This window comes from Leptinotarsa decemlineata, unplaced genomic scaffold (assembly GCF_025532065.1).
Source record: "Leptinotarsa decemlineata unplaced genomic scaffold, Ldec_3_MD MMD2_tig00002082_RagTag_RagTag, whole genome shotgun sequence".
In the NCBI taxonomy this organism is placed as follows: Eukaryota; Metazoa; Arthropoda; class Insecta; order Coleoptera; family Chrysomelidae; genus Leptinotarsa; species Leptinotarsa decemlineata.
This window is the reverse complement of record NW_027412573.1, coordinates 2,574,539-2,582,807: the sequence shown is the minus strand read 5'-3', so window position 1 is coordinate 2,582,807 and position 8,269 is coordinate 2,574,539. Positions and strand designations below refer to the sequence as shown.

The window sequence follows — 8,269 nt, the reverse complement described above, 5'->3', positions numbered from 1 at the left end:
ACTGTAAATTATTAAAAGTTGGTTGTATTTTGGAACTGCAAATGAATTATTATTACGTGGAATAAACTCCCTGAGAAAGTTTTCACGAACGAATTCAATCTCCAGCGATTCAAATCCCGCGTGAATCGCTACTTTCGGACAATCACCGCTCTTAGAGCGCCTAAAAAACTTTTCCGTAGTGCTTGAATGTTATTTTGAAAACAATCTACATGTAGGCTATTTTAATCCAAAGAAAACGGGCAATACGCTACATGTGTAAAGCAAAAAGGCGGGATTTTCGTTGGACATTTATTTATATTGGAATTGTATGCCGACATTTCAACGGCTGTGAAGTCATCCAAACGAATTATTGTACTCAAATCTTGTCAAAGACTCTCTCATGCACAATAGTTCTGAAATATATAACAGTCTACCACTAAAGATGAGGAAACTTGGAAGCTCAATAATTTTTAAAAGAGCTTTGAAAACTTTACTCAGTGAGAAACGATATAACTGACTTTTTTATGAAACTATCTGAATCGAATTCAAGTTGCAATACAAAAGTCATCTTGTATAAGTTTAAGTACCCTGGTCTGATATAGCATTTGATATGATGTACCTTTTTTATTCATCATTTTCTGGCTGATTCATGTTTTGTGATATATCTCGTTTCAAATTATTCAGGATCATCTCCCAACTAATAACTGTTTTGTAATGTGTTAATTTTTTAAACTACTACCATAAGATAAGCTTTGTCAATAAGAGTTTCTGTTATTTAGGCAAAAGAGACTGTTTCTCTCTCCCTCTCGAGTGTATCGATATTTCTCAAGAAATACTATAGGAATCGCAAATTTGACATTCCAATCGTTGTGGAATTCCTATTATTTTTTGTTACCAACCAACCAACTGAACCATCAATCTGAAATGGTCAGAAAAATGTCAATAAGTCAATACACTGGACTCTCAATATGATCCCCAAGAACAAAAGCATAATTGTGAAACCAGAGAGAACAACCATCCACATATTCTCACCTATTACCACAACCGTAAACTCCCAAAACTCCAACAACTGTCGCGCACGACCTCGACAACTTCAAACTTCGATAGCGAGTTCACGAAGCGACTACGCTCCTTTCACGACGGACCGCACGAACGACTATGTCGTGCGAAGTTGCGGAGTTGGAAGTTGTATCAGAGAGGAGTTGCGCTCGTGGTGCTCCGGCAGACTGCGCGACTCCAAATCTGGACCGCCTGGAACGTAAATGACACCAAGAGATGAATTACTGTGTCGGAGAGAAAGGGTTTAAAATTAACCGAATGTGATCTGGAGGGTATTTTTTGGGGTCGTGGGGGAATGAGGTGGTCTTTTTCTGTTTTATGAAAAATTCCACTCGTGAGTCTAGATTGTCTCTTGATATCTGTGGTCATAGAGATGAGAACGTTGGTAGTACTGAATGAGTGGAAAAACCAGGATGAATTATACCATTTACACAGTGCGTCAATTCAATAAGTCCATGATTTCTTTTATATGTTACTACGTTCCATCTTTCGGGTCCTCGTTTCACTAGGACTTACTAGAATGCTGTCTACGGAATTGTTAATTTCCAACTGAAGGACGAATTGGTTACGCAAGATGATGGACTGCCAATGGGATCGTCACTCTGGCCACAAGTCTACAAGATGACACGAGTCTGCTTGAGATACGACACCTTTATAGTATAGAACCCTGGCAAGTCCACGAAATTTGCGACCGTTTGATGAAGAGAACACTAAGTGGAAAACATCTGTATACCGAAAACCCACTCACACGGGACAGTATCTCAATTGAGTTTCCTACCCGTGTTTGCATGGCGCCAAATTTCCGTATTGTTTAGATTCGGGAACTTGTGGTTGCATTCTAAACTATAGTTTGGAACTGTCAAATCATTTTCACCTAGTCTGAAGGATTGAATAGAACTGGCCGATACTTGTTGAAAATCCATATTGAAAAACTAATCGATACAGGTTATTGTACGATTTTCACTATGAAGGGTTTCACAAGAACCGCCTTCACTATAAAGAGTTTTACAAAAACCGCTTTCACTCTGAAAGATTTTACAAAAACCGCTTTCACTCTAAATGATTTTACAAAAACCGCTTTCACTATAAAGGGGTTTACAAAAACCGCTTTCACTACAAAGGGATTTACAAAAGCCGCTTTCACTATATATGGTTTTACAAAAACCGCTTTCACTATAAAGGGTTTTACAAAAACCGCTTTCACTACAAAGAGTTTCACAAAAACCGCTTTCGCTATAAAGGGTTTTACAAAAACCGCTTTCACTATAAAGAGTTTCACAAAAACCTCTTTCACAATAAACGGTTTTACGAAAACTGCTTTCACTATAAAGGGTTTTACAAAAACCAACTTCACTATGAAAGGTTTTACAAAAACCGCTTTCACTAAGAAGGATTTTACAAAAACCGCTTTCACTATGAAGAGTTTTACATAAACCGTGGTTTTTGTGAAACCACGTAATATATACGCTATAATATAGGTAGGTGATATGGAAACTGATTTTGACAAATAAAGCAATTAGTTAATTAGGTTAGAATCTAGGACAAACAAAGGAACAGGATTCTTGATTGAAAAATTATGGGTTTCTATTGGTTGATAATCTGTATCGTTATGAAAAATCTGTATCATAATGGATATCATTATGGAACGGATTATGGTCATAAAAGTGTATTGTTAGAGTACGGGTATATAAAAAATATTGTATGTATACTTTGTTTCAGTATTAACGTTTATGCATTTCTCTATTCCATTATTTTTAATATTTATTTCATATATACTCTGTAATAATAGCATTTCCTGTAACTGAGTACTCCTATTTTTTTATGATGATGATCTCCTAATACATAGTAACGGCTACATCTTTCAATTTGTTGGAATTAAACTCCTTGAGAAAATACAAGGAAGAATGAATTAATACACACAGTTTGAAATACTGGAGATAGGGAGATAGGGATAGGGAGATAGGTATAACCTACGTGACAATTTGTCGAATTCTTAATAAGCATAAATGACATCCCTATAAGTTCTACTGTATCCAACATTTCAAAGAGACTGATTTACCTCGTAGAGTGGAATTCTTTGAATGGTTACTTGTCAAGACTGAAGAGCATGAACATTTCCTTGACAATATCATATGGACAGATGAGGCCAAGTTCATAAACAATTGAGTTTTCAATAGACACAACAGTCATTATTGGGCGCCAGAAAATCCCCATGTTGTCCGCCAAAGGGATTTTCAAGAAAGATGGCAATTCAATGTATTTTGTGCCATAAAGAATGAGTCAATTTTTTATATCGAGATTTATGATGATAATTTGAATGCATCAAAATATGAAGATTTACTGAGGAATGGAATTCAAATGATTTTAAATAATAGACCAGGAAGAGAACGTGTATGGTACCAAATCGATGGTGCTCCACCCCATAATTCTCATTCAGTCAGCGAAGCTTCAACCGAAATCTTCGAAGACAGATGGATTGGTAATAATGGACCTTATCGTTGGCCTCCTAGAACACCAGATGGCAATCCATTAGATTATTTCGTGTGGGTTTGTTTGAAGGTGATTGACAATGTTTCGTGATGATTCGGACTTCCATTGTCTATTATATAAAATGATTTGAAATCCCTGAAACAAGTAAAAAAGAATAATTAAAAAAGAATAGTTGAAAATAACAATTATATTAAGCAACAATAAACCTGAAATGAAATGATAGTACAATAACCTACAAGTAAAAATATAATAATTGAATAAATAAAAATTAAAGGAATGCAAAAAGAAAATAATAAAAATAAAAAAGTGTAGAGATTCCACTTCATCACCCACATCATCACCCGAAGACGATTGTAGATACCAACAATCGAAACGTCGTGAACTAACGTGACTTGGAATCTCTACACTTTTTTATTTTTATTATTTTCTTTTTGCATTCCTTTAATTTTTATTTATTCAATTATTATATTTTTACTTGTAGGTTATTGTACTATCATTTCATTTCAGGTTTATTGTTGCTTAATATAATTGTTATTTTCAACTATTCTTTTTTAATTATTCTTTTTTACTTGTTTCAGGGATTTCAAATCATTTTATATAATAGACAATGGAAGTCCGAACTAGTGAAATTCATTTCGTGTGGGGTTTCACTAAAAATATGGTTTCCTCTACTCTAATAACAACAATGGAAGATATGAAATAGAGAGTTACAACTGTTTTCAATAGTTTGACTTGATCAGAAGCGCTACACATGACAATCTTTTGAAGAGATTACATGTTTGTTTAAGTAGAGGTGGAGATGTGTTTGAACATATTCTGAAATACACTGACGATTAAATTAAGTCATTAATTTATGGGTTTAATATTTTCAGTTCGTGTTTCAGCGTTAATAAAACTATTGTTTGAAGGGGAGTTTCATTCGATGGTTGAGGAGTATTTTAATAATTATCTTTTTATTGTATTATCTGTGACTAATTGAGAAACATCAAACGAAATGTGTTTTACAAAAATGAGTGATAAACAAGGAAACCATGTCAATTTCCGTTTCAAACAGTTTATCTCGAAAACGGTTCAAAATAGAAATAGTATTATCTGAACAAAGTTAATCCAAAATTGAATGTAGAGCTTCATGAGATCAAAGTATCTGCCTTTTTTGAAGACCCTGTATAAGGCAAATGAAAATATGACTCGGAGTGAAGATCCTCATAGTATCACTCCACTTCATTTCAAATTTGATCGTTTTAGTGCAAGAGAGTTCAAGATTATCAGCATTTATAAAAGTTTGTTTGGTAAAAAAATATCGAAATTAATTTATATCTTCTAAACGGTAATAGATGGTATAGGGAAAAAGTATATGAATTTGTTGACAAAGTGATAATGAATCATAGTATGATATTATATACGGGGTGTTCCATTTGAAAAATCAAAGAAGCCGCTACTTTATAGTAGAAGCGACAACGCCGCTTCGTCTGAAATATTTTAGGCGTGTAGGTCATATTGACTTATGTATACTGTGGAATTTTCAGGTTGATCCGTTGAATAGTTTGCCAGAAACGGCTAATTAACGTTCATCATGAAAAGCCCTGTATACGGAAATGTATCACTGTTACCAATGCGAACTCCCATTCGTGCAATCAGAATCTTCCAACCGTGTAACAATGTCGCTGGTAAAGACTTTCATGATGAGTTCAAATATGACCCTCTCCCTACATGCGAATCCAACAAGAAAATGAAACCGCTCGCTCAAAAAAGGGCAAGGGATTAACAGAGTCAGATCCAGGGGATAAACCCGGCCTGGCAGCCTATTCCAGATTCGGGTTCCCACGACTAGCATGGAATGTGTGACATTGAACTTGTCTCGTAAATCGTTCGCGGACCGATGAAACAAAATCCTTCGAGAAAAATACGACGATTGCAAAGCTTTTAAGGTCCTGAATCTGTCAGTAAATTGTAATGGGAAGTTTTGATGACAGTTCAGGGAATGGAGTGTTATGAAACTCCTTTGTTCCTTTGGGTTGGTTGAACTGTGGGGATTTTACTTCTCCAAAGTTCATCGTGTGAAATGTGTGATATTTTTATTCAACACCTTGAGAAAAAAGAAGGAAAAGTAACGAAACCTCAATTGATCTCTGTTTGATAAAATCGTATTCTAAGAAAAATGAGCAATTAAGAACCTTCTCTGGAAGATGTACTGTAAGTTCAGAGTTTTTCCTTCCGTTGCAAGAATTTTTATCAATGAATAGTTGGGGAAAAATGTGCAATTTCATTAAATTGTAATATATCAAAGCCATTTTTTAGTGCTCTTTGAAAGTTATTGTAACATTGAACAATCAATCAACTAACTTGTTTGCTAACTTGCACAAATCTCTAGATAAGTTCAATCAAGAAACTCTAGAGATGAGCGGCAAAGAAGCGGAGTTTAAGGCCATCCTTTTTGCCTTGTGCTATTTTCATGCAGTTGTAGCTGAAAGAAGAAAATTTGGACCGCAGGGGTGGAACCGAAACTACCCTTTCAATGTTGGAGACTTAACAATCAGTGTTAGTGTACTCTACAACTACTTGGAAAATAATCAGAAGGTACCTTGAGAAGATCTGAGGTATCTCTTTGGCGAAATCATGTATGGAGGGCACATTACCGATGACTGGGACAGGAGATTGTGCCGCAGCTACTTGATGGGTTACATGCAGCCGGAACTCGACGAAGGAGACTTGCGATACACCCAAGGATTCCAAGCACCGCCGAATACTGATTACAAGGGAAACCATCGATACATAGATGAGAGGTTATCGCACGAGAGTCCATATCTATACGGTTTGCACCCCAACGCCGAGATAGGGTTTTTAGGTAATACGTCGAAAGTCATGTCTAGAACTATATTTGAAATGCAACCAAGAGATTATGGTTCTGCTGCTGGTAGCGGTATGTCAAGGGAAGAGAACTCCCTACATCATAGTTGCTTTCCAGGAATGTGAGCGGATGAACATACTAACATCAGGAATGAGAAGATCCCTGCATGAATTAGACTTAGGAATGAAAGGAGAATTGACGATAACATGCGACATGGAGAGTTTGGAGCAGTCCATCTTCATGGATCAAGTAGCAGACTCTTGGGCGGCGAAAGCTTTTCCTAGTTTACTATCGCTGGGTGACCTTACTTTACGTATTAAGGAACTAGAAGGGTGGACAACTGATTTTTCCAAGTCTCCAACAGTTTGGCTAGGATGATTTTTCAATTCATAGTCGTTCTTGACAGCAATTATGCAACAAACCGCTAGGAAGAACGAATGGCCTTTGGACAAAATGTGTTTAATGACTGATGTCACGAAGAAGCAGAAGGATGATTTTACTTCTGCACCACGAGAGGGTGCCTATGTACACGGTCTTTTCATGGAAGGAGGAAGGTGGGATGTTCAACTGAACAGCTTAGCTGACTCAGAATTGAAGGAACTCTTTCCTGTTGTACCAGTAATTTTCATCAAAGCTAATACCCAGGATAAACGAGATCTCAGAAAAATGTATGATTGTCCGGTTTATAAAACAAGAATGAGGGGTTCTACATTTGTATGGACATTCAATTTGAAAACTAAGGAAAAATCGCTAAAATGGTCCTTACCGGTGTAGCTATACTGTTACAAATTTAATTTTTGTTCAGTTATATGACTCATAGGAAGGCATTGTCATTTCTGTTTGTTATAAAGGTTATCAATAAAATATTTCTTCGAATCAAATATTGTACCATTCATTTTCAAAACCCATCAATAAATAATGCGTTTTCATGAGCTTCAATAAAATGTTCATCAAAAAGTCTCTGAATGTTTTTTGTATCATTCAATCAAATTTCAAAGGGTTTCATTCAATTCAAATTTGTATATTTTAACACTTCACAAAATAATTTCAGTACTGAATTTCAAATACACATGAAAATGAGGTAATGGGTTTGAAACAACTGCATCAAATCTCTTAAATGAAAAATTTCGCGAGTTTTTTTTGCCGTTTCTCTGGAACATCTAAGCTCTTTGTGAAAAAGAGGATTATTAACTCATTTTCTTTCATCTTTCTTTCGAAACCAATTTCTGTGATGTTATTTCCTTAATTGAATTTCCTAGGTAGCCAAAGACCTGGAAAATAGTGTTTTCAGTTTATTTCAAATGAACTTTCCTTTGGATTCATTTAGGTCTTCCAGTGAGTTTTTGGAAATGAGAGTATGGTGATAGTTCGATAATTTCAACATGGTGATCCTTTTCTGACTATGAGAATACTAATTGTCTATTTTTCCTTCTATTTTCTCAAGGTGTTGATTACACAGGCCAACAAAAAAATGTTTTTGAAAACTTTGTTCACTTTAATAGCTGATTTTTATAGATTTTTGTGTGCTGCACACAAATATGGTCTTAGTTTTCTTTTGTATCACCCATAGTTTTTGAAAAATTTACTTTTTCTATATAATTTAAAATCTGTACGGTATATGGTGAAATTAATGAAATACAATATTGAATCACTAACATGGTTTTCATTCACAGAAGGTTGCATGAAATAATGATACAGTGTTCAATATAGGCTCCACTAGTCAGATAGAATTGGTTTATACTTCCTTTCTCTTTTTTCTTTGAAGTGCGATGAGTCGCTTGTTGAGCTTCACGGTGAAGTGACCAACAGTAGTCTCCCATCATGTTGATGTTCCAGCGGCCCTGGTAATGTTTTTCCATCAATTCAATATCTTGGCGAAAACGCTCACCCTGC

General features: G+C 35.5%; 1 pseudogene; it reads left to right on the top strand.

Moving 5' to 3' along the window:
• The first annotated feature begins 5,238 nt into the window (after positions 1 to 5,238).
• LOC111510772 (dynein beta chain, ciliary-like) lies at positions 5,239 to 7,170 on the top strand (annotated as a pseudogene).
• The last annotated feature ends 1,099 nt before the right edge of the window (positions 7,171 to 8,269 follow it).